The sequence below is a fragment of the Dipodomys merriami genome, unplaced genomic scaffold (assembly GCF_024711535.1).
Source record: "Dipodomys merriami isolate MVZ:Mamm:240054 unplaced genomic scaffold, mDipMer1.0.p SCAF_18, whole genome shotgun sequence".
NCBI lineage: Eukaryota > Metazoa > Chordata > Mammalia > Rodentia > Heteromyidae > Dipodomys > Dipodomys merriami.
Genome location: NW_027203159.1, coordinates 32,811,767 through 32,837,774, shown reverse-complemented (window position 1 = coordinate 32,837,774; position 26,008 = coordinate 32,811,767).

The following is a 26,008-nucleotide window of genomic DNA, read 5'->3' as shown; positions in this document are numbered from 1 at the left end:
TCCGTAGCTTCCAGAGAACTTTCAGGAATAATATTGAACTGTGATCTATATGGTACAAAAGCTCTATGATATTCAGTAAACAATCTCTCTCTTTTTCTCTCTCTCTCTCTATATATATCATTTTTTATTAAAAAGTTGGTTATAAAAAAACATTTGAACATTGCTGTGGATTTGTTGGCTTATCCTTCATATACTCAATAACTAGCCCTGGAGTAATTCTGGCAACAGTACTCACTTTGAAGTTCAAAATTTATATTGAAGAAATTCTGGAAATTCTTCATATCTAAAATCTGACTTCAAATAAATTGAGTAGTTATATTCATGTACTATATCCTGAGATAATATTGCAATTTTCTTCATGTAAACATAGGATATTTCCATGTTATAAATTTAGGCAGCACCATTTAATTACTCCATGATAACTCAAAGTTTTAAACCTCACACTAAATATGTTTAAATATGTGAAAATTATAATTCTTCTAGGAGGGAAGAATTACAGTATTCTAGAGATTTTTCTTGAGAGAACATTGGAAAGCATAGAGGTCAAATAAATACTATTTTGTCTCCAAATACTTATAAATCATTGTTTCATTTCTTAGTGATGACCTGTGTTAATGTGAGTATGTTTAAGCCTTTCTATGTTCATGCCAATTTATTTGTGTAAGTCTCACTTACGTATGTGTCTGAAATATTTGTTTTGACATGGTGCTATTTTGTTTTAACTTATACCTCCTTACTTGCAAAAACAAAATTTTTCTTATATTATTTAGGAAATCATCGATCCCATTATTTTAACAGGATTAACCCAAACACAGATAAGTGCAATAGGGAAACTTGCAATAGTATTTAAAATGAATGATATTTTGCCTGGCTACACTATTGCCTTCCTATCACCTAATTAAGGTAACCGCTAAGGCTTCTATCATTTGCATGTTTGGCAAATATTGATATACCACTTCACTAGATTTCTCTAGGTACAGATATGAAAGACAATTTTTAACAGGAGTCAATCTTTAGAAACTCCTAAGATTGACCTATAGAATTAAACTATTCACACCAACATGTGACATTCATATATTTATGAAAGTATAGCTAATGGCATCTTTCAGGATCTTTCCCTAATAACACTACATATTGTGACTGTGATTACTTTGCAAACATTTGCATTTTTCACACTTCCTAATGGAATCAAACCTATTCTCTGAACATAGGGCGGCATTATGCGTGACACTTCTTTGTAATTATATTGAAAAATATTGGTTACATCTCTTCAATATTTGCATATGTTGTAATAATTCTTGAGTAAATTTATATTAGTCTTCATATCAGAATAATGCATATTGCTTTACATTGTCATATGGAAGATTTTAGAATATTTAATGAATTCATATAAAATTATGAATAAACTACTTCCAAAGTTAGTAAATTTTATTGTATTTTTATATCCCATCCTGTCATAGTTTTTGAATATCTGTAATTCCTGATAGTACTCCTGGGTTAAAAGATGAAATGTATTTCCCAATGTGTTATAAAAATTTGCAGAGATTGTGCATTCACTACAAATTAAATTTGAAAAAGTACACTGAAATACGCAATGATTCACACAATAAGAAAATGCTAAGACAAATAACAACAGAATAATATACGTATCAGCCAGACTAACAAGACAATATATTGGATATGACATATAAAACTTGGGGTGGGGATTATGGATAGGAAAGAGAGAGACAATTTGGAAGGGGGTAACATGTTCACCAAGAATTATACTCATTGTCTTTCTTATGTAACTATACCCCCTCTCTAACTCACCGTGAAAATGAAATTAATATCAAAAAGAAAAGGTAGATCTAAATCAAAGACATGATGGAAGGATTAGTGTTACATATCCCACATATAACTACATTTGAAATGGATGATAATGATAATACCTATTAGTAATTCTTTGAACACTACTTTTGCAATTAGCTCCGTCTTGAATATACAAAAGAAAGAGAGAACAAAATAATTTTAGGCAAATTAGCTAAGTGCAGTCTTTAAAATTCTTATATCGAGATTAAGCCTTTGAGTATCCTTGTTAGTTATATTTCCAGATTAGATAATATACTTTAAGGTCTTTTGCACAGAAAATATATAAATATGTTATCGTATTCCTTTGCAAAAACCACTCCAGTCCAAAAGGTACACATAATTTTGTAGCATTTCTCTTTATCAAAACTGAGTATTCATAAATAGGTGATGACTTAAATCAGAATAGTTTTGTTTTTCCCACCCGTTCAATCTGAACAATTTTTTGAAAGGGCATGCTTCTCATTGGTAGAGAGCCAGAAAATGGTTCTTCATAAATTCTTCAAAGTGAAAATCAAGTTTGTTTTGTTTTCTCAAAATAAGTCAATTCATTGTTCATAGGAATTGTAATGAATAAAACTACTGCAATATATGTATGCTTTTCTGTAGGGTAAAAATCATTGTAGTGTTGTTATTAGATTAGCTTTTACTAGTGATTAGCATGCTTCAATTTAGGTATGATTTTTAAGTACCAAATAAATCATTACAAAATGCGATATCATATAGAATTTTCAGACAGATACACAACATATTAATATATATATATATATATATATATATAATATGTATATGCTCCAACACAAGATGTACACTGACAATTGAATTAGCATTTCAAGAAAAATTTTATACATGAATACACTACTGTCCAGAGTTGTGACAGAATCATTCTATAAGAGGTAATCATTGAGTAAAGTTAATCACTTAGTATGAAGGATTTATTTCCAGCAGATACTCCTATTGAAGGACCTACATAAAGAGGGAACACATGCTGAATATCTTAAGAATATGATTGTTCAAAACTCTTTTGCAATTATCAATACAAAAAATTATACTACATTGCAAAGTGGTGAAATTCATCAGTTTTATAAAATATTCCTCAGCCTGTTTCAGCTTTCTTTTGTTTTATGTTGTTTCTTCTGGATGTGAAATCATACTTACTTGGCAATTAATCTAGTATTCTCCCTTCCTAGGTATGTGCTCAGTCATGCATTCAGCATCTTTTTTCACTGGTTATATTTGAGGTAGATCTCACTTTATGTTTTCCTATTTATTTTCAAGAAGAATCTGCTTGCTATGCTGGCACACACCTAAAGACCACAAATCATATTTTATATGCTTCCTGTTGTTTCTTTAATGACAGTCCCAGGTCATCACTTCCAGTTGCTTAGGTCATGATAGTGTTTCGGGTTTTCTCTCCAGACTGTGGCATTGAACTTTGATTCTTCCATTCTATGCCTTCAAAGAAACTTGGATTATGGGTACCAATCAGTAGTATTCAGGTATAATTTGGGGGTAACAAGATCTTCATTTCATATTCCAGGTTCATCTGGAGCTTTTCAAATAGCCCAGATTCACTTAAACTTAATATTCTCCTGCCTATTTCACAAGTGCTGGGATTATTGGCATGCACCACTATGCCTGGTTTTAATTTTTGTTGTTGGTGTTGTTACTTTCACATAACGTGTATGTGTGAACAATTAGCATCTGGAGCTGACTCTCGTTTTTTTCTCTTCTTCCTTCCTTCCTTCCTTCCTTCCTTCCTTCCTTCCTTCCTTCCTTCCTTCCTTCTTCCTTCCTTCATTCCTTCCTTAATTTCTTCTTTCCTTACTTCTTTCCTTCTCCCTTCCAGTCTTTGATATACCAAAATTTATATTTTCTTGCAAAAAATATCCCTTATTTTGTATGTATAATTGTTTGTATAGAAGGTGCTTGACCTATTACTTAATAAAGCATTCTTTTTATTTTGTTTTCCTGGCACCAATAGTTAGAATGTCATTTTACGAATCAACAAATTCTGTCTTCCTCTTCATAACAGCAGGCTTGTTTCCATTTATAACTAAGATATTATCTTCAAATAACAAGCTATCTTATTGCTTAGGCTTATTTGTTAGCATGCATTAGGTTGTGTGCTTCATACCTTTATGTGCATCTTATTTTCCTGAAAAACTGTGTTATAATAGCCTTACAAGTTGCTGCAAGTTCAGAGTTTTGCATATTGTGGTAATGAGTCTTTTTACTCTAATGGTCCTTGAAAACATGAGTTCTCATAATGTAACTTTCAAGTTAAATAGCAGATTTACACTTGTTGTTCATTATAATAAAATATAAATTGATGATGTGTAAAAATACATCTAAACTAAACATGGGTGGACTTACTCTTCTTGTTATTTACAAAGTAGTATTTACTGCATTAGTAATCTAATAATCTAGTAATCTAGTAATCTAGGGATGACTTAAAATACCCAGCAAAGATAGGTACAGACTGTAATCAAATACTATTATGTTTTATATATGTGATTTAAGCCATCATGGGTACTTTTATCCGTTTGTTTTGGTAACCAAATCCACAAATATACATTCATTATACAAACATATCTTGTGTTTGTATGCAGATATATTTGTTTATGTGTTGTTCATTTACAAGTATAATTAATTTTGCATATACTAGAAATTTGGAAAACATACTATAAATTCAATGTAAATGTCATGATAGATATAACTGATTTCATATATATATTTGTACATTTTCATATATTTATATTTAAATCTATGCATACTATATGTAAATGTATATTATACAATAAAGAAAATACAAAAAAGTAGATCTATAATACTTTATGTAGAAAAGACTAAGTATATATTTGTATATGTATTTGTACTTGTCTATTCATGTCTTACATAAACTCAGCTATAACTATAGGTCTAATCATGTAAAAATATTTCCAAAGGCTCTTCTATCAACAGTTTTCTAATGAGAGTACTTTAACCTTCTAATGGCTATTTTGGCAATGACAGAAGATAACTGTGTTTGTCACAGCTAAGGGGAGGTGTTACTCAGTTAATGCTAAGTATTCTATCAAACATACTACAATTCAGAGCACAGACTTTAATGCATGGTCATAAATGTCAATCATATTATGATTGAGAAACTGATTTAAGTGTCCTTTACATAGTATAGCCACTCTAAAACATAGGTCCCTGGGTCCCTTGACCTCTGGTTATGCACAGTCTAGTATAAAAAATGCATATGGTTGGAGGATTTATTTTGCCTACAGATGAGAATTACTTATTTCAATTAAGGTAGATTTTCACAACTTTTAGTAAGTTAAACATTACCCAAGAATGGCAGTTGCTGATTGTGTGTCATCAGGCACGAGCTTCTAGCCAGTTATAGGGATACCTTGATCCACAAATAAAGAGCACCGCAGGGATAACATTAATCATCAGGAAGGTGCAGTTGTGCTGCATATATGCATGGTGCTATATGCTATATATCTGCTATATGCATGGTGCTAGGTTAATTATGACTCCTTTCCTTTGACAATAAGGTTAAATTATTTTCAACTCAAAATATATTTGTTCCTGCTTCTAGTGAACTTTTAACAATTGCTTGAGTGAAGGTCTGAGTTGTATGTAACTGTAATTTTGCAGACTAGTTATATTATTTCAGGCATATTTAAGTGTTGTCTCATTTTGTACTGTCTGAGAGCTGAAAAGACATCTTTGGTGAAAGGGTAAAAATATCATTGAGTTTTCTTTCTATTGCTTCAAATTTTTGTCTCTGATTTTTTTTTTTTTTTTTGTCTGTCATGTTGCATGAACTCTGGGCCGGAGCGCTGTCCCTCAGCTCTTCAACTCAAAGCTAGGCTCTACCACTTGAACCACTTCCGGTTTGCTGGTTATTAGAGATAAGAGTCTCATGGAATTTCCTGGATGGGCTGGCTTTGAACGGTGATCCTCAGATCTCAGCTTCCTGAGTAGCTATTAATATAGGTGTGACCCACCAACACCCGGCTTGTGATGTATTTTCCAAATCATATTCTATGCACATAAGATATCTGATATATACTTAAAAGAGGAAAAATTTTCGTCCCTTAGTACCATTATACTTTGTCATTTGAAAATATACATGAACAGTTTAACACTCAATCTTTTGTAAATCTCATTTGACTTGCAAATACGCTTTAATTTATATCATGATATAATTTCTCAACCAGAACGCATATTAACCCTTTTTCTTCTGAGGTTATTTCTAATTTAGCTTCAAGCCTTAAAGATAATTACAAGGAATGTATTCCAGATGACAAAGTAGCTTTAACAATCAAGACTACTGTATCCTTTCTTAATTATACCTCCTTCAACAATAGGGTGTGGCATGCTTTCTTCTAAATAGTTTAAAATCCTGCTGTTGCATTCTTATGATTAATTGTCATTGTAATCAAAACTTTTGATCTCCTGATATTTCAGGGCACTTAAATATTATCCAGCAATCTACAATCTCCAGTATGAAATTAAACTCCAGACTGTCATTTTTCATTATTTGGTGAAATATAATATTTCAACCAAGGTATACATTAATATAGAGAAACTTGCTTGTCTTTTTACACACTTGCTATTTTTGTGGCATTTATTTTTTTAAGTCTTTAGGTATATTTTGTTTAGTTTCAGTTTAGGATTCTAAGTGAGTAAGGTCAAAATTCAAGAAAAGGTGAATAGAATGAAATTTACTGAATTAGAAATTATTAATGGACGTTTTCCATGTTTCTCTTTTGAAAGTACCTACTTATACATTTGGGGCTTAGTCTAGATGTTAGATTGATTGTCTAGAAAATATGAGGCCCTTGGTTTAATTATCAGCACCAAATAATAAAGAAGGAAATAAAAGAAATTCCTTTGTATTTTGCTAAAATATATTTTATGTAGACACACATACTCAATATAAGTACATATAGTTATACAGAATTTATCTATACAAAACTTATAAATAATAATAAAATAATCAAAGGAGTGAAAACGTTCAAGAACAATATACTTATCTTTAAAGCTAAATTAAAATTTAAAATCTTTTTTTTTAAATTTAGGTAAGTCCAATCATTTATTTTTACAAGAATTTAGTTACACTTTCTTGTAAAGTTCATTTTATTCACAGAGTGTTAAATGTCCATATGGAAACTGAAAATTTTAGTCACATATTCCGTTTATTGATTATAGAAAATCTAAACAATCTTTATTTTGGTTTCTCATTTTGTTGAGAACATTACATTTGGCATCCTGTAACATCTATTTTTAGCATTTCCTTCAATCAAGAATAAATTGATATCTCATACATTTGACATATATTGCTTTGTGTTTTGCTAACGAATTGAATTGCAATCTATACTATCCAAACTATAATAATGATAATTACAATATTTAGTGCCTAAATAGAAATGATCAAATGTATGTATTTCAGGACCATTGTTTGACAGAAAAGAAAGCCAATGCTCAAGGAATGGAGTAGCAAAATCGCACAGTTAACTAAAAACAAAACCTTGAAATGTCTGGTGACTTGACTGCTTTAGAATTCTACCATACCTGCATATATGTGCGTGTGCTTATATTTACATTATCAATGTGATAATAGAATTTGCAGTTCACTTTTGAAAATAAATACCCAAAACTGATTAAACTTAAGGTTTTCCAAGAAAGGTAAACAGCCAAATTTCTCCATAGTATATACATAAAAGTAAAAGCAGTCAGGTCTTTAATATCTCAAGGTTTTTCCTCTTTATTCATAAAATTGAACTATTTATGCTATCCATATTCAATATGGATAGCACATCTGGGGAACACATTCACAGATGTTAGCAGACATTACATAGAGTTGAACATGCAGAGCAAATGCATGCGGCTTTGTATTGTGCACTTACTAGGCATCCATCATTATACTTGAACTCAACAAAATAGTAAGGCTTTGGGTAATAAAATAACTTTCCAATTCATTATTTTGTCTGGGTAAAAGATAATTCGTTGCATTATTTTCCCTTATTCAGAAAAAAAAAAACTTAAGACTACAATATGATAGCTGCCAAAAGTATTGAGAAAGGTACAGTGGTAAGTCCTTAAAAGTAGCATGGTTCAATCATTAAAAATTATAAGCAAGAATTCAGCAGGAGAAACATATTAGTGTAAGAAAATCATTGTAGACCATATTACATAATCTAGTAAATAGATGTCATGATGATATATGAAACGTAAAAACTTGAATAAAACCCTGAACAGCTTACATTCAGGATATGGTCAGAATTAATATGTATTGATCAACAAAGCATTTAACCTGTATAAGAAAATCAAATGCTGTCAAAAACTTTCATTGATATGCATTCTTGTGTCCAATGTACAGCATAATTAAACCACTTGCTCAATATTATGTTGAATATTATGAAATTGAAGAACATGAGAAAAGGTTCTGAAAGATAATTGATAGAGTTATTAATTGGATTAAAATACTAATTCTAGGCAAATGCAGTGTATGTGTGTCCACACACATGTGCATAAACAAATGATATCCAATTCTACTTAAGTCTGGTACTATAACTCTCATTACAAAAATTTTATGGCTTTTTTCCAGTGGAGAAAAGTCTCAGTACAATTATTTTGTGCAAGTTTATTTATACTAGAATCCTGATTTAAACTGAGGAGTGAACCATTCTTTATAATGCCTTTTCTAACAAAGGATTTTCATTATAATTGAATATGTATTAAATGACACAACATTCTATCACAAGAAGGTAAGGTTGATTTCCAGACTTAATTAATTTAAATAGAGGAATACCTCACTACACTTGCTTGTTCAACCTTTGAATCTCAAATCTTGTAAACAACATGGCACATGATTAGTGCTGAGTAAGTATGTTGAAATTGAAGAAAGTACTTGTCCATTGTTAAATTTTTTTTTACTTTTGCTGAGTGTTTACATATGTATTCTCCTGCTTTTTCAGTGTTTTAAAAGTTAACAACCAATTTCCTGCATAGCTGGGATTATAGTACTGAACTATTTTTGTAGTAATATTAATTTAAGATCTTTGAAAACTCACGAGTAAGGTGATTGGGATTGAATAGTGGATAAAGAAAGATATTTGAAATACGATTGCATTTTGATGGCTTCAAATTTGATTTATAATTCACATGAATTTAGCAACTCGTTTTTAGAAATGAACTTCTGATTGATGAATTGTGATGGGAAAGATGATGATTATGTATGAATGAAAACATGCCACGCCTACTCCAGTGGAGTGTGCTTAGCATGGAACACCTGCTTTGAGACCTGAGAATGGGGCTTCAAAGAGGCCTACCTCCTGGAAAGGCTGGCAAGCCCCCCCTGGGAAAGATGTGTTTCGGTTCCTGTTTTTCTTTTCTTTGCTGTATAGGAGTGCCTATTAATCTTTTACTGTTCCTGCTGCTTGTTCTACTTACTCATGCTCAATGTTCCCTTATTCAGGGCTCTTTCTTGGAAGGGTTGATGACTCCAACATCCGATGAGTGTCCTGAAAATATGACTGACTCACCAGAGTTAAGTGCTACCCTAAAAGCCCCTCTTATGGAGGCTATTAGACAAGTCATAAGTAAATATATAAGTATTGGGGGTTTCATGATGTCACTTCAGCAGAAGGAATTGTTTGTAAGAGATTTACAAGAAGCTGTAGGCACGACTAGAACAAAAAGAATGTATGGCTATTGGAGACTTCCCTTTAATCCTGAAGCATATACAATAGACTCGTATAGAAATCCTGTAGATAAAAAAAGATGTAGAGGGATATTTAGACCAAAAGCTACGTAAGATTCCTAAAAGGTTGGTAGATGGAAGGTGACAATAGCTTATCAGAGGAAAATGGTGGGATCCTCCATTATCTAGAGGACCTCAGAGACTTCCCCTAAATCCATAGTCTTTTACAGGTGTGTATGATAAGGATGGCAACTGTTGGGTAAACTACTTATGAGAAAGAACTTCCTATTACTCTCTTTCATTTACTGAGAGACTTGCTAGATCTAGGCCTCCTTGGAGCTTACTATCAAAGAAGGAACAAGAAACATCTTATGAAACAGTTAAGGCCTCTATGGAGGAGAGTAAACAATTATGTGAAAGGATTATAAAAAAGACACTATGAGCATAAAATTGATATATGGCCAGATTTAACTAAATATACTAAATATCATGATTTTTGGCCACAAATTGGGGACCCTCTAAAGAATGGCAAAGAAGCAAAATTGCTTTAAAAAGATTTAAAATGCATAAAGTACAAAACTAAACAAAAGTAACAATAAAGTACTAGAGTTCATGCCTTTCTGTCCAGCACCTTACCCATATGCTCTTGTTAATGGTTAATAGGTGACAAACATCGAAACCAATTGTATTTCTTAAAAATAGAGGCAAAGCCGAAAACAAGTGCCTATAATCATAGCTCGTCATCCAAACAACAAGATCAGGTGACCAGCTGGTGACCACCAAGAACAAAGCCTTGCAGCAAGATTGTGTAACTTTTTGCACTTTCTCATGGAGACTTTTTCTATAAAAGCTTGTAATCCTCTGCAATAAATCGCACTCAGCATCCACTCCTCTTGTGTGAGTTGTCTGTTTGCCATCTCCCCACCTATTCCAGTTACCTCCACTAGGTGTCCTCCGTTGTCCCGACAGACCCGGTCAGGGTCAAAAACACATTTTCATTTCAAAGGTAACATTTGAAACTCTGGGAATGAATACAATACTGAAAGAAGACATATCGCAAAGTAGAAACTGTCAAAAACTAAGTACCTTTTTGTTTTGTTTTCTGTTTTGGTGAAAAGAATGAAGAAGAAATCAAGAGCTGTCACAAAGGAGTGAAACCAGGTTACAACAGTTTCATCAAAAGATATTTTAAAAGCATGGTTGACTTTTAAACATCAGAAGTGTGTAAAATACAGTGAAACCTAACAGAATAATTGGGCTTGGATCCTGTATGCTCAGGGTACTACTGTTAGAATAACCAAGTGATGAGGACAGAGTCATAAGACAGAGAAGTTAAGAGGTAAGAAAAAAATCTAGATATACACCATATCACCCAAATCCTCTCTCAAACCATGAACTGATCTGAGAAAGTTATTTTCACTAATAAAAAGAATTCAAAAAAACAGAAGCTAGAGGAAAGTTAAAGCCATCTAAAGATGAGAGTACCAGATTTATATATATATATATATATATATATATATATATATATATATAATATAATATAATATAGTTAAGGTGTAATTAAAATTGTACCTGATTGTGAGTGTTATCCTTCAAAAACTGGGCACTAATAGCCACTGAGGCAAGAATCTTTTGCCATTATACCCACAGTTCAGCCTATGGCCTTCTATTCCCAAATGCTAGTCACTTTTAGTACACAGGCAGAAATATTAAATCATGTCTTATGAATTATTTAAACTGATTGAACCATTGTTTATGATGACTTTCTGTAACAAAGGACTTTAATTATTGAATATGTATTAAATGACACAGCATTGTATCACAAGAATGGTAGGTTGATTTCCAGACTTAATTTAAATAGAGTAATACCTCATTATACTTGCTCATTCAACCTTTGAAGCTGAAATCTTGTAAACAAACATAGCACATGATTATTGCTGAGTAAATATGTTGAAACTGGAGAAAACACTTGTCCATTGTTCATTGTGAAGAAATGGTATTTCAACTTTTACTGTGTTTACATATGTATTCTTGTGTTTTGACTGTTTTAAAAATATTTTAATTTACCTTCAAAGCAAAAATGTGATAGTGGAGAGTTATATTTTAGTAGTCCAGTGTTTATGGTTTTAATAATGATGTGCTAGCCATACTTTTTTCTCTGTGTTGGTGTGAAAAAGTTAATGCTCCTATGTGACTAGAATGGGATATCATCTAGTATTTATTTATTGTACAACAGATTGTCACTTTCTCTTATTAAATGTGTGTATAATAACCTTATTTTCATCATTCATCTTAAAATTCAGTTGATACTTAAATCATAGTCTTCTTTTTCTGTAATGGTCAGGCTATTTGCTAAATAAATATTACCCTTCAGTTGGAAATGGGTAACTAAAATCAGACGTTAAAATACAGACACTGTGATTGTTAACTTTATAATTTATAATCAAATTTGAACTTCAGTCAATTTGTAACAATTTTTGGTAGAATATAATAATAATAATAATAATAAATTAATTCATTATTATAGGGTTTTTTCTAATTCTTTATATATTACAAATTTTACTTTTCTTAATTTGCATATGCTTAGGATTAATTTGCTTTGCCAAAATTCAAAAGAGTTTGTTTTTAATGTAGATTATAATTTTTGCCTTATTTTATCCAATTTAAGTTTAAAAACATGCATAATCCTGAAAGAACTGTTTCTGATTTTCAGTCAAAAAAAAAATTCTACATGTATTGGATTTCTACCATCAGAAAAATATTCATATACCCATACATATATAGTTTAAAGTAGCATTTTAAAATGACTAAATTAGCATATATATCTTTATATCTAATGTAATTCTACGCCTGAAACAAACACACAAATATTATTTTCCCCACAAAAACTATCGGGAGCTTTCACTGCCAAGAAAAAACTACCTAACTTTTCCTCCTCTGCACATCAGTTTTGACAGACATATTTTATACATCTTACACAAATACTCTAATATTCTCTGAAAATCTGTAACTTTATTGAAAAACTGAAAAATTCAAATTTACTTTTCATATATATAGTTGTGGATAACATATTCCTTACTACAATACAGCACTGCTATCCCTGGTTTTTCACTGCTTAATAAAAACTGTTTATTAAAAATTATTTAAAGTAAAACTAATTCAAGTTTACATTATCACTTACAGAACTCCTCTAATCTGCCCCAAGCATAATTTAATTTCCTTCAAAATCACAATAAAGTATTGTAGCCTTTTCAAATCTTTTAAGTAGTACTAAATTTCATTTTATTTTTAATTTCTACAACACACAAGAAATTAAGCATTACTTCTTTAAGCTATTGAGAAGGAAGTGGTTATTTCAATAGTTGAGTGGTAGAAGGGAAAATATGATGTTTGCTACTTATATAATGAGGTGGCCTTAGACTTTCTTTGATATTTCCGTCTGAAAGCACACATTCAATTTCAAAAACAAATGTGTTGCTGTTAATTCAGGTGATGGTGGCTTATATCAGAGGATTGGCCCTCGTGACTATCTCATGAAATTAAGGAAAATGAAGAATATTTGAAATGAGATTTTGTACTTTTAATATAGATTTGAATACCTGCCACTTTGCAATACATCAGGCAAACAATATTTGTGTCCCTTTAGTTTTTGAACGCAAGTCCAATTTTAATCATCCCAAAGGACAGGAAAAATTTATAGCAAAATTAATGAAAATATGTCAAAGTGTATGATTTTGCAATTTTCAACTAAATTGTATGAGGTTGAAATTGGACAGGTAATAATTTTATCTCATTATATCTGAGCAGTATCTATTGAATATTTCATGAGACAAGTTTTCTCTCTTCTTGAAATGAGTGGTCTAATGTTTAAAAATCGTATTAGAGTCACTTCTATTCAGATTTATTTGAATTATCCCTTCCAAACAATCAACACAAAACTGATTATTTATTTTCAATAATTAGCACAAGTGTATGGTAATTTTATCAGATGATCAGAAAAACTCAAAATTGTCATAGATTGATAGATTATAGATAGATAGATAGATAGATAGATAAATAGATAAATAGATAGATAGATAGATAGATAGATAGATAGATAGATAGATAGATAGATAGATAGATAGATAGAGATAGATGGTTTAATAGACATACTAACTTTATTTCTGTATAAATTCATGTTACATGAAATGAACCGCAAGATATGGACTGAAGAGTTTTCTCTTTGTTTTTCTTGATTTTAATATACTAAGTCTTAGCAACTCAAGAGGCGGACATATGAGGATCCTGGTTCAAAGACAGCCAGGGCAAGAAAGAATGTGAGATTTTAATTTCCAATTAACCACCAGAAAACTGGAAGTGGGGCTTTAGGTTAAATTGTAGAGTGCTATCCTTGAGACAAAGGCCCTTAAAGCAAGCCCCACTTGAAAAAAAAAAAGAAAAATAATCATATGGGCCTTATATTTGATTTTTTTAATCACACCATCTACTCCTCTCCAGTCCCTATTGTGACTGCCTACATGGACATCAATGTGATTTTTTTCAGCTCTACCTTTCATACTAGACGAAAGCCTAAAAACAACAACAACAAAAAATGAGTGTTTCTTCAGACCTGTCTCAGTGATTGGTGCAATTCTTCTCAAACTTTACTACTCACTTACAGCATGCTACATTAAGAACAAGGGTGGTGTTATGCTGACATGGAAAGACTACTTAATAGCAAATTACTTCCCCTTTTTGAATACTCTGCTCCAATTAATCTTCCACTTTAAGGCCTTTCCTCGGCTCTCCTCTTACCTGGAACATAATTCACCACACTCTGCACATACTTGGTTGTGTATCACAATTTGGGGAAAGGCATTTCTTAACCACTGTGAATATTTAATGACTAACTCAACTTAATTAGAATTTGTTTTCAGCATGTGTGTAAAATAAAGTAACAAAAAAGACAAATTCAATAAGCCTTCCAGTGTGTCAATTCATGGTTGATCTTGGAAGTTTAATTAGATTTGGATTTGAATCAAGATCAAGGTTGGTCATATATTTTTTAATTAATTCCTGGATTTAAGCATTTGAACTGTCCTGCAAGTTCAGTTCAATTTTACTTTCTTGCTTTTTTGGTTGTTGCTACAAAAGAAAAGCAGCTATTAAATGCCCATTTTAGTTGGTAATTATAAGGTTGCAGTTTCCTTCTGTAAATTACAGCAGACACCTATGTCATCAGAGAACAAAACTTTTTCATTTCTTTCCTATAAAATGGAAAGCTAGCATTTTAACAAATTCTAGACTAACTTCAGTAAGGCAAACATACTTTAGACAACTCAGAAAAAAATCTATTTTCTAAGTATCTATTACTTGGCATTGCCATATTACCTTTTAATCTGGAGGCAGAATTCATTCAGTGATTATTACAAGTGCTAAGGCAATATTATTAGCAGCACTATTGAATTTTCCTAAGGTTATTTACTCTGTATTCTGGGTTTTTTTTTCCTGTGCCATGCTAAGAGAAATAAAGACACATGATATTATTACTTGACTTTATAAATAATAAAAAAGTCATTGAAAACACTTATTTTTAGCTCTTCTGTTAGAATTTTAAAAATACACATCAACGAACTGCATATGATTCATAAATATCACAGTAACAAAGAATAACCATAAGAAAAACTCATATGATAGGTAAATGTCACAGTAACAAATGATAATCCTAAGAAAATCTCATCCTCTTTTCCTCTCCAAGTTAAAGTTTTATGTATTTTAGTTACTTATAATTTGGTGCTAGGCTTAATTGGAACTTAACTTTGTAAAAGAGGTACTATAAAGTATCTTTTACTTATTAAAAATTACTAATTAAAAACATTTACTTATTAAAAAATAGAAGCATTATGGGTTATGAAATGTTATTTAACAGATAATTTGAAATACAGTAAAAATCGATTAAGTCATTAAGTCAATAATATTCATTTTGTGGAAAATAGCAGAAAAATATACTATTTATTTTGTATAAGTGTGGGGAAGGCTTAAATTATTCTCCCTGAGTTGAGCTTTCATTTCACTGCATGAAATGTGTTCTCTTTAAGCTCTGGTGACAAAAGATTATGGCACTTTAAAGCCATTTGAAGTCTAAAATTATTCAGAATTTCTAATTTATAAAAATGGAAATTTTCATAAAGTGATTAACACTTTTAGGAAAAAAGGAGCATGGAACCTGATACTTCTTATTACATTATTATGATTATGAATGCCATTTCAGAAGTGTTTTGATTGTAACCTTTACAGGAATATAATGAATGCTTACTAGACAACTAATATTTTTGAAAATATGTGACCAATCTTAGACAAATTAAGTTATTTCAACATTTTTATCAATATGAAGTTAAAATACAATGAATAAACAAATTAAAAGAATCAACAATGATATATTTTTAATAATGACTTGCCTAATCTGTGATTTGTTTACCTTGTTAATTATATCAATTTGAAACACCTGTTATTAGTAGTTATTATTATTATGTATTTATTTTAGAGGATGATTAGTTTGTTTGAGATATATATTTTTTCGCTATGCTTTATTAAAAAGAACTTTGAATGCAGTCCTAGAGCTTAACTCAATTATTAGCTTGCTGTTCTGAGTAATCTTTACATGGAACTTCTACTGAAGAGAGCTAATCCTGTAATTTTTTCTATTATTGTTATTAATATGCCACAAAAAAGAGCTTAGTAATAGGAATTCCCTGATTTTATGATGCTGTGTCTAAAGACTGTTTAGACTAGGTACTGCCAAGGTGTAGTTGTCCAACATATTCTACACGAAGGCTAGCATGGGAATCAATTGAGATTTTTATCTTGTTCTCTGCCTTTTTGCAATAACCATCAGCTTACTGGTAGCCTTGAATGAAAATTTCCCATAGCTTTTTATTTGTCACAATTATGTCACAGAAATTGGTAAGGTATATAAATTTTGTGTATCAATTGTCGCCAATTATGATAAAAATTATATAATGCTATATTCACACTACATTTATTCATTAATTTATTCATTAACATTTTAATACTGGAGTTTGAACCCTGGGTTTTGCATTCTCACTTGGCTGTTTCCTATGGCTAGCATCTCTTACTACTTGAACCAAACTAGGACTTCTAGATTTTTGATGATTAATAGGTCATGTTTTCAGCTCAGGCTGGCTTCAAATCTCAATCTCCACAATTCAGCTTTCAGAGTGGCTAGGAATAGAGATGTGATCCACCAATGTGCAGCTTATTTTACCACATTTTAAACCCATTCATAGGTTATGTTCTTAGATTCTTCTTTCTTGCTATTCAGGTTAATTTTTTAATTTATTTTATTGAAATTATGATTTTTTTGTTTATACTTCATGTTCTTCCTCCTATGGTATATTCTTGTTGACAATCTATTTGATTTTGGTACATATTTTGTATACAAATTTGTATGGTTTGGCATGGAAGGAGAATAACAAAATCCTGAAACAAGAACACAGAACGACCCATTTTAATAATGATACTCACAGGACACTATGTTGGAAATGAACTTTACTGCTTTCGGCTACAGGATGAGTAGTAGAGATTGAGGAGGGAAAGTATAGTAGGAGCAAATAAAGGAGTGGGTAACAATGCCCCACAAGAAATATACTGATTACTGACATAACTATAACTCCTAGGTACAGCATCTTTTCAAGAAAATATTTTTGAAAAAAGGATAAAAATACAATAGCAAATATAAATGAAATGACTATTTCATCCAAATGCTCCTTTACTCTGTATGTGGTGGAGGTAGTTTTATCAGATGTGACAATTTTTGCATTATGAGAATTTTGCTCTTTTTAAGTTCTCAAAGGAAAACCATGTTTTCTGAAAGGTTCTTAAAATATGAGCAGGATGTAATATTGTTTAGACAATATAACAGTTGACATTAAACTATATTATTCTCTAAATGCTAAATCGAAAAAAAACGTGAAAGGTTGATCATCTTTTTTCTCTTCTCAAGGGTAGAATTCAATTGATTTAGGCAGAAAAGTGAATAGCAACTAAAGTGAAATATATTGTTTATGTCATATTCAAAATGATTTACTCCCCTTGAAAATTTTTTTCATATACATTCTAATTTGAAATAAGAGGACAAATGTCATAAAATGAGAAGCATAAATTGTGGTTTAGAAATGAAAACTTCCTAAAGAAAAAAGAAAAAAAAAAGAAAATAAACTAAAAACTAAAAAACAACAACAATAAAAACACCACGGTTTCCTTATAGTGCAATGTCCAACCAAGAGCCAGAATAGATTATCAACTTTATCATAATATTCAAGCGACAAGAAAATGAAAGGCAATAACTTAGAATTAGAGTTCGAAGTGGGATTTGTACTTGGCTAAATGAACTTCTCTGCAACTTGTCTTTGATTCTTTGATTAACATTTTTGGGTGGTGTGTGTGTGTGTGTGTGTGTGTGTGTGTGTGTGTGTGTGTGTGTGTGCATGTGTGTGTGTGCGTATGTGTGTGTGTGTGTGTGTGTGTGTAACTTGCCAATAGTTTTAACATGATGTGGAATATTTCCTAAAATTTATTAATTTAACCATATCAACACAACACCTAGTATAATTTTACATATTGCTGGGTTCAATGGAGTTTTTTGGGTTTTTTTGGTTGGTTGTGGGGCTTGAACTCTGGGCTTGGGATCTGTCCCTCAGCTCATCAGCTCAAGGCAAGTGCTCTACCACTTGAGCCATAGCACCATTTCCGGTTTTCTAGTGGTTTATTGGAGATAGGAGTCTTGCGGTCTTTACTGCCTGGACTGGCTTTGAACCACATCCTCAGATCTCAGCCTCCTGAGTAGCTACAAATACAGATGTAAGACATTGGTGCCTGGCTCAATGGAGTTTTTGACAAATCATATTCTTAAAATATTTAGTCCTTCTTCAATAGGAGCAACTACTGCAATCTAAAGAGTTAATAGTACATTAATCAATTTACTCAGGGACCACATGTGATAGAATGATTCTATCAAAACTCTGGCAGTAGTTGATTCTTGTCTAAATTTTTTTTGAAAGTTCTCATTCCATTGTCAGTGTACTTCCCTTTGTCTGGAGCATACATACACCTATGTAATTTGAGGAGAATGTCAGATTTTGTAATGATTTATTTGGTATTAAAAAGTAAGACATGGGGAGTTCTGGGAAGATGGTGGAGGAGAAGATGGAGGCTAAACAAGCTCTCACATAGAAAGCAGTTTTAGTGTTCCAGTGAACAGTCCTAAGCCAGAGAATCACACCAAGTGTGCCATCACAGTACAGAGAGTTAGGCCAGAGAGCAAAAATCCAGGCAAGGAGACAGATCTGAGCACTTGCCAGCAGCCGCCACTGTGACGGCAGCACTGGTAGCAGTTGCAGTGGCAGCCTTAGCCGCCTACCTGCAAGACAGAGAGTCCTGGATGAAGGAGCCAGACACGGCAGGCAAGTAGATTCTACTCAACACCAGCAAGAACGAGCAAGGAGCAGACATCTTCATCCTACAGTTCACAGACCAGAGAAGACCCAGGAACCAAGACTCGACGTGAGCAGAAGCCAGACAACCTCACTTCTTCTAAGGCATCTCCATTTTTGAAGGCCCAGCTGAGCTGCTAGCTCCAGCTCAGGCATTGGAAGGAAACTGAAGTCATTTAGCAGGTCACAAGAACCTAATCTGACTTGCCAGACTCAGCTCCACCCAGGGAAAAGTCACCCAGCTTGGCCGCCAGCCCCAGGAGTGGCTCACTTCACTGGGTAAACAGAGCCAGCGACTGCCCCTCCCTTTAGCAGCCTTGACAATCAATTGAATTCAGTAAACAGAAACCCTGAGAATGGCTCCAGGCTGGGCTCTGTGAGTGTCTCAGAAGCTAGCCACCCAAGGAAAAGCTACTGTTTGTTGAAAGGCCTCAACTCTACCCAAAACCTAGCCTCATCATGGCATCTCCAAACTTTTGTGATCTCCCTCTTTTGTGATATTCAAAGCAGATCTCCCTCCCATTGAACTAGCCTAGGAGGAGGATCACAAAATCCTGGGTAAAGCAGAGCATTTTTCTGCCTGTTCAAACAAACTGACCTAAGAAACCAACCAAGCCACAGGAAAATCAAACAAAACAAACAGACCAGAGACTCCAACAAGAGGCAGGTTTTGGACACAAGGGAGATACAGGACCTTCCCACCCCTCCCCAAAAAATCAAAGAACATTTTTTTCTTTCTCTTTTTGTTTGTACATTTTATAAAAATTTTTTTGAAAACTTTTAATTTTAATTTTTACCTTTTTTAAAAAAAGTGTTTTCTAGTAACTATTTTCTTCCTCATAATTTTTATGATAGGTGTATATGTGTGTGTGCATTTTTCTTTCCTTTTTTTTTCTTTTGAAATATTTTTTTGGTTTTTTTGTTTAGCTCTACTGAACTTTTCTTTTTCTTTCTTTCTCATTCATTTTACCTTTTCTTCACTTTTGTTCTTTGTGTGACTTAATTGCTGCTCTGCACATCCTCAGATATACCCGAGGTCGATTATTAGACCTTATCCTCCATTGTGGACACATTAATCCAGAAATTTATTACTCAATTCAAAAACCTCTTAGACTTAAATTCCTTAATAGAAGTACTACTTCTTTATACTTTTAGTTTTCCTCTCCTTTATGTCCCTCCCATTTTCTCATTATACCCACGTTCTTCTCTGAATATTTTGGTCTCAATTCTGCATAATTTTTAACCACTGCACTTTTTTATTTTTAATTTATGCTTTTCTATTTTGTCTTGTCTCTTTTTCTCTTTCTTCTTTTTTGACTCTCTCTACTTTCATCCTATCCAACCTATTTTCCACTTTGAGTTTAACACGTAGTTAACTCTTCTGAGCCTTCCCACATCTCTCTATTCCTATTTTACCCATATCACTCCCTAAACCTAATAATTTCTTGTTTGCAAATTCTTCTTTGCAGTATGTAGCCCATTAATGTATAGTTGTTTGATGTTGAATAGATATATCTGTTGAACTAGATTGTTTCTGCAGAATTTTGACTGTGCAACTACAGACTTTGGTTGATGATTGCCTTAAGTTAGTGTTCTAGCACAAAACGTGTTATTTTCATCCCAAATGGGCAGAGTAAGCAGGAAAAACACAAGAAAAATGGCAAGTCCGGTTATCTCAATTCCCACTCATGACAATAAGGGCACAGAACAGATAATGAATAATCCAGAGGAGAATTCCCAAATACCTCTAAAAAAAGAGCTGGCAAACCTGGTAAATGAAAAGATTGAAAACATACAAAGGACTCTGTATGAGCGTGATAGGGAGATAGAGGAAGATTGAAAACATACAAAGGACAATATATGATAGTGATAGGGAGAGAGAGGAGGCAAAACAAAGGTTAATACAGGAATATCATGAGCATTAGGAAGCAACACAAAAACTGATACAGGAATTGCATGAACAGCTTGAGAACAGTCAAAGAGAAAGGCAGGAATGGAGTGAGCAGGCTGAGAACACTCAAAGGGAACTACAGGAAATGCGTGAACATGATGAAGCTAAGCAAAGAGAAATACAAGAATTAAGAGAGCAGGATGAGTATACACAAAGATCACTAAAGGCACTCATGGAATCCATTAACAAAGAGCTGAAGGAAGTCAGGGAGACCACAAAGGGAATGCTGAATGGAACCCAACAGAAGGAATGGGAGTCCAAGGAAACCATAAACAATCAACTAAGTGATTTGAGAATAAACACTGAACACCAAATTAAGAAAGTAAAGAAGTCCATACAAGATCTAAAACAAAGCTTCTACAAGGAATTTGATGCCATCAAAGCTGATCAATTAGAAGAAAAAGAAATAAAAAACAAAGTAGAAAATCTTAACAGCAGGTTAGATCATGCAGAAGATCGAATCTCGGGGATTGAAGACAGCCTAGATATTATAGAGAAAGAACATGCAACCATCCAAAACAAGTCCAAGAAATATGATAGATCTAAACAACACTTGAAAGACACCATCAAAAGGCCTAATCTGAGGATAATGGGTGAAAAAGAGCACCTCGACACAGAAGTTAATGGTCTAGAAAATTTGTTCAACAGTATCCTATCAGAGAACTTCCCAAACATGAAAAAGATAGGCCTATTCAGATACAAGAAGTTTTTAGAACTCCAAATAGACCAGACAATAATATGAAATCCCACCTTCACATTATAATCCACAGAGGATCAATGCAGACCAAGGAAAGATCCTTAAAGCTGTCAAGGAAAAAGATTAATCACCTGTAAAGGGAAACCAATTAGAATCACCTCAGATTTCTCAGCAGAGACAATCAAAGCAAGAAGAGCCTGGATTGATGTATGCCATGACCTAAAGACAAACAACTATCAACCAAGAATACTGTACCAAGCTAAACTCTCCTTCATAACTGAAGGCCAAATAAAAACCTTCCATAGAAAAGAAAAATTGAAACAATATATCTCCAACAAACCAGCCCTATATAAGATTCTTAAAGATGTCCTACAAATAGAAAAACAACAAGTCCATGATAAAGGCCAAGAAACCGTACCCAAACTGAGAATCCAAGAACCATAGGAAGAACCCAGTAGCTGCAGCCCCCAAGAAAATGGATTAAATGGCAGGAACTCCCAAATACCTCTCAGTCCTATATTTCAACATTAACGGAATTAACTGTCCGACTAAACAACATATACTTTCAAGTTGGATTAAAAAGCAAGATACTTCTATCTACTGCCTTCAGGAGTTGCATCGTGCCCATAAAAACAAAAACATTTTCAATGTGAAAGGCTGGAACAAAATCTACCAAGCAAACAGCCCCCATAAACAGGCGGGAGTTGTAATCCTAATATCAGATAAAATAGACTTCAAATTAAAATTTGTGAGAAGAGATAGAAAACGTTGCTACATACTAATTAAGAATCTCTCCTTCAGGAAGACATTACAATTCTAAATATCTATTCACCAAACAACGGTGCACCCCAATTTACCTAAGAAACACCACTTTCCCTCATATCCCACATAGATCCAAAGACATTAATTGTTGGGGATTTTAACACACCACTTTCCCAACTAGATAGATCAACTCAGCAAAAACTCAACAGAGAAACCCCAGATTTAAACAACTGCATAGATCAACTTGATGTAACAGACATCTGCCAAATATTTCACCCAGCAGCATCAGAATACACGATTTTCTCAGTAGCACATGGAATATTTTCTAAAATAGACAACATTTTAGGCCACCAAGCAAACTTGCCTAAATTCAGAAACATTGAAGTTAGACCTTTCATTCTCTCTGACCACAAGGGAATAAAATTAGAACTCAACACCAAAAGCCACAATAGAAAGTCCAGTAACACATGGAGGCTCAACAACACACTGTTGAATCATGAGTGTGTCATGGAAGAAAATAGAAAAGAAATTCAAATGTTCATGATTTTCACGATGTCTCCTCTGGGACACAGCAAAGGCAGTACTCAGTTAATAGCTCTCAGTTCCTACATCAACACAATGGAGAGATCTGAAGCCAAAAATTTAATGAGAAATCTGAACCTCCTTGAAAAAGAGCTGCAAGATAAACCGCAATCCAGTAAATGGAAAGAAATAATTAAATTAAATCAGAATTAAATGAATTAGAATCCAAAAAATCTATAGAAAGAATCAACAAAACAAAGAGTTGGTTCTTCGGAAAAATTAACAAAATTGACAGACCCTTAGCAAATCTTATCATAAAAAGAAGAGAACACACCCAAATAAATAAACTCAGAGATGAGAATGGAAACATCACCACGCAAACACCCAAGATTCAGAACATTATAAGGGAATACTTCTCAAAACTTTATGCAAATAAGTTTGAGAACTCGACAGAAATGGACCTTTTCCTAGCAAATATTGACATGCCAAAATTAAACCAAGATGAGTTAAACCATCTTATCAGGCCCATATCAGGCATTGAAATAGAAAGACCAATGAGACCTCTCATCTAAGAAAAGTCTAGGACTGCATGGTTTTACAGCAGAATTGTACAAGGCCTTCAAAGCAGAGCTCACACCAATACTCCTCCAACTCTTCAATAACATTGAAAGAGAAAGTTCACTAGTGAACACATTCTATGAAGCCATCATAACCCTCATCCCCAAACCAGGCAGGGACTCATGAAAGACAGATAATTATAGACTCATTTTTTTGATGAACATTGATGCAAAACTTCTGAACAACATTTGGGCCAATTAACTTCAACAATTCATCCAAAAAATCATACACCACGATCAAACAGGATTCATTTCAGGGATGCAAAGCTGGTTCAATATATGCAAATTAATTAATATTATTCATCACATCAACAGTAGCAAGGATAAGAACCACATGGTGATCTCAATAGATGCAGAAAAAGCATTTGATAAGTTCCAACACCCCTTTATGATGAAGGTCTTGGAAAAATTAGGAATTCATGGAACATTCCTCAATAAAATAGAGGCTTGTATATGACAAACCTAGAGTCAGAATTATCCATAAGGGTGAAAAACTAAAGCCATTTCCCCTTAACTCAGGAACAAGTCAAGGATGTCCACTCTCTCCATTTCTCTTCAATCTAGTCTTAGAATGCCTACTACAGCAGTAAGACAAGATGCCAAAATAAAGAGGATCAAAATAGAGAAAGAAGTAAAACTCTCCCTCTTTGCAGATGACATGATCTTGTATGTAAAAAATCCCATAGAATCCACTCCCACATTACTCAAGCTGATTCAAAACTTTGGTTAAGTAGCACGGTATAAAATTAATCCTCAAAAATCAGTGGCTTTTCTGGATGCTAACAATGAGAATAGTGTGGCTAAAATTAGGAAAACAACTCCATTCGTTATAGCCCACAAGAAATAAAGTAACTAGGAATTAAATTAACCAAAGAAGTAAAGGACCTATATGATGAAAACATTAAAAACTTGAAAAAGGAAATCAAAAGAGAACTTAGAAAATGGCAAAAACTCCCATGCTCCTGGATTGGAGAGATCAACATTGTGAAAATGGCAAAACTACCCAAGGCAATCTACAAATTCAATGCGATACCCATTCCAAACTCATTCTTCAAGGAAATAGAAGAGGCAATCCAAAAATTCAGATAGAACAATAAAAATCCCAGAATAGCAAAAACCATTCTCCACAGAAAGAACACTCCTGGGGGAATATCAATAACAATTTCCAAACTCTACTATAAAGCCATAGTAATCAAAACAGCTTGCTACTGTAAAAGAACAGAGCTCAGGACCAATCGAATAGAATTGAAAACCCAGAAATGAACCTACAGACCTATAGCCATCTAATCTTTGATAAGGGAGCAAAAAACTAGAATGGAAGAAAGACAGCCTCTTCAGTAAATGGTGCTGGCAAAATTGGTTAACTACTTGTAGAAAACTAAAACTAGATCCTTATATATCACCCGGCACCAGAATCAACTCCAAATGGATCAAAGACCTCGGAGTCAAAGCAGACACTCTGAAAACATTACAGGATGCAATAGGAGAAACTCTAGGTCTCTTTGGCACAGGCCAAATTTTCTTACTAGAGAGACAGAAACACAACAAATCAAAGAAAGGTTGGACAAATGGGATTGCATGAAGTTGCAGAGCTTCTGCATATCAAAGGACATAGCTAGCAAGATCAATAGAAAGCCCACGGAATGGTAGAAGATCTTCACTAGTCATACAATGGACAAGGGTCTCATATCTAAAATATACTTGGAACTCAAAAAATTAAATCCCCCAACAAACATATCCACAAAGAAACAACTGCCCAATAAATAAGTGGGCTAACGGCTTAAAGAGAAACTTGTCTGTAGAGGAAAGAAGGATGGCCAATAGACACATGAAGAAATGCTCAACCTCCCTAGCCATAAAAGAAATGCAAATCAAAGCAACATTGAGATACCACCTCACTTCAGTTAGAATGTCTAAAATCAAGAACTCTAAAAACAACAGATGCTGGAGGGGATGTGGGCAGAAGGGAACCTTACTGCATTGTTGGTGGGAATGTAAACTTCTTCAACTACTTTGAAAAGTAGTATGGAGGTTCCTCAAAAGACTCCACATAGAGCTCCCCTATGACCCAGCAATCCCTCTTTTGGGCATTTACCCAAATGGTTATAAACAAGACCACACTAAAGCTACCAGCAGGATTATGTTTATTGCAGCACTATTTACTACTGCTAAGATATGGTATCAATCCAGATGCCCCTCAGTAGATGAATGGATCAAAAAATGTGGTATATATATACACAATGGAATTCTATGCCTCCATCAGAAAGAATGACATTTCCCCATTTGTTAGGAAATGGAAAGGCTTGGAAATAATTATATTAAGTGAAGTAAGCCAGGCCCAAAGTAACATAGGTCCCATGGTTTCCCTTATTTGCAATTTCTACTATAGGTATGAGTCAAGCGGAAAAGGTCATATAA